This window comes from Pinus tabuliformis, chromosome Q (genome assembly GCF_031772625.1).
Source record: "Pinus tabuliformis cultivar Carrire ecotype Pingquan chromosome Q, CPIR1, whole genome shotgun sequence".
Lineage (NCBI taxonomy): Eukaryota > Viridiplantae > Streptophyta > Pinopsida > Pinales > Pinaceae > Pinus > Pinus tabuliformis.
This window is the reverse complement of record NC_142296.1, coordinates 282,386,408-282,388,913: the sequence shown is the minus strand read 5'-3', so window position 1 is coordinate 282,388,913 and position 2,506 is coordinate 282,386,408. Positions and strand designations below refer to the sequence as shown.

Here is a 2,506-nt window from a genome sequence, read left to right as displayed (position 1 = left end):
CAGCATAAAAAAATGACATTATCTCATTAATCTAGGCCATTTCAAAAATTCAGTATCCCTCTTATAGAAACCATATGTTTAAAATTTGTTTTTGTTTTTGTTTTTCATTGCTTTAACCAACATGTCTAGGGATAATGTTTCTATATCCATACAAAGGAATTCAGCTTTTGGTATCATACCTTTTCGGATCGTTGGAGGAGGGTGTTTCCAAAACCATGAATAAGTTCAATCATAATGGAATCCATTTGGGTAATGGAATGAAACCTATTCGGCAGTCTCGATTTCTAATTGTTTTGTCTCCATGGCTAGTGAATTTCCATCCTCAGTGGAAAGCATGTGTGTGTTAAGGATAGCATTCATTCTGGCTTAATTGATCGTATAGAGGATTATTCCTGCTTTACCCTAATCACTCCCAGAGACACAATTTATGATATACGTATATAGATTACATTCATGTTCCACTATGTGTCTCATGTCATTCTAAACATGGGCTTTACGATGTCTTTCTGTAGTAACTAATCAAATGCCCATTTCTGTTGTTTTTCAAATTTCAAATCCTGCGCGAAACATATTTGTAATGACTTCTACCCTTGTTCTCCAAGGAATCAATGAATAACTAGTGCTTGGTTCAGTACTTCCCAAAGGCTTCAAACCCTATAGTTTAGTAGCAATGTTAGGAGAAACGAGAACAGAGCCAGAGCCTCTGACATTCACAGTGGAAACAGAAGGGTTCAGTTTGAGAGCAAAGTCTTTTTATTATCCCCTTTATGTGGATGAATAAGATCTTGACTAGCCCAAAGAGGAAGAGGATGGCTAGGGCTTTAGCTCTCCTAGTTTTTTTTTTAATATAAAATCAAGGCTAAGAACAAGAAAGATGACGACGGCGTAGACTATCGAGGATAAGATGGATTGGATGATGATACCGAAACACATCTTCCAGTCAAGGATATCACTGCTAAGGATTGGGAAGATGTTGTATTTCATAATATCAATCTACTGGTTGTTCTCTTCTTTGACCGATACCATCATTATAATGATCGTCCTCCAATATGAAAAGTCACTGATTAAATCAATGAGTTAAGGAAGGACTTTTTGATTTATTCTACTTCTAAATGCAAGATCTTCATATCTAACATGAAATTGTGGAAGATGTTCATGAATCAAATTGAAATCGATCGACTTTATTGCATATACTTAATATTTTCACACTACCGCTGAGGGCTTCAGGTGCATACTATGACATATATTAATCATTAAAAACCAAATGAATGATTGGTAGAACGTATTCTAGATTTAATATTTAATCACTATGTGATCATAATATTTTATATAGAGCAAATAATATGTGATTTCACATTCCGTATTTCAATATTACAACTCATCCTTAACAGACTCTATTTTATAAAGACCATAGACATAAAAACCTTTGTTAGTTTTAAATGCTTTAAAATACTAACATGTTATATATTTTGATAATAACCATGTTAACATTTGAAATCCTACTCCTTGTAATTTCAAGGAACATAATCCACCTTTCATACTTTACCCTTTTAACACTGTTGGGTTAGTTCTCCTATTTAGCTCTCATACTTAGTCATATTCCGCAGAGACCGATTGGCCCATAGGCCAAAAGGTTTGAACTTGATTTCTCTGATATCATTTGCAATCTACCTCCCGAGCCTACTCTGGAAATTTGCTAATAGGCTCCCATTCAGGTGAATTTTTTTCATTATTTATCGTTAAAATTGAACCCTCGTCAAGGGTATCTTTAGCCCACCAGTATATATGTATTAACATTTATATAATAGACTCAATAAAATTATCAATTTTTACCACAGAGTGGGAGGATGTGGACTTTTAAGTTTATCTATAAAGCTTATATGTCAAGTGATGCAGGAGCATTCAACCCAAGGAAAATCATTGTAAATAGTAGACATAGGGGGTCATGCATTTTAGGAAATAGTTTTCCTAAGTTCCAAGTCAATGAAATATTTAGGCCTTTAAGTGATTTAATTAGATAATGGGAGAATAGGTAAATGCTCTCAAAATAAATAAATGAGAACATGAATGGTAGAAAACAAATCCAACTCTTAAACAGTTCGATGGTTCTAGGAACAAGAGAGAGCTGTTAGGCATTAAATGGGAAGCTGATAAGAAGACCTTTTTTTTAAAATAGAGGAAAAGATGGAATGCATAAAGTCTCAAGGAGACTTATCTGCCACATATGCATGCATGTAGTGAGCCTTAGGCTTTTCTTAGAGGGGTGATCGGATCCTCCAATGATCCAATCCAATGGATTCTTATAAATAGTAAAATTGCGTGTTCAATAGGAGGAGGCCACTAATGTTGAGAATCGGGCATGTTCGAGACCGAAGAGTCTGGAATGTAATCTTGCTTTTATATTAATATATATTCAGAGTTTATTATGACTGAGTCAGAGTATTGAATAATGTTTTCATGAATGAATTACTTGAATTGTAGGCTCTATTGCAGGAGATTCTAGGCA

At 34.4% G+C, this 2,506-nt stretch overlaps 1 pseudogene; it reads left to right on the top strand.

Moving 5' to 3' along the window:
- Positions 1-499: 499 nt before the first annotated feature.
- LOC149219338 (uncharacterized) lies at positions 500-1,053 on the top strand (annotated as a pseudogene).
- The last annotated feature ends 1,453 nt before the right edge of the window (positions 1,054-2,506 follow it).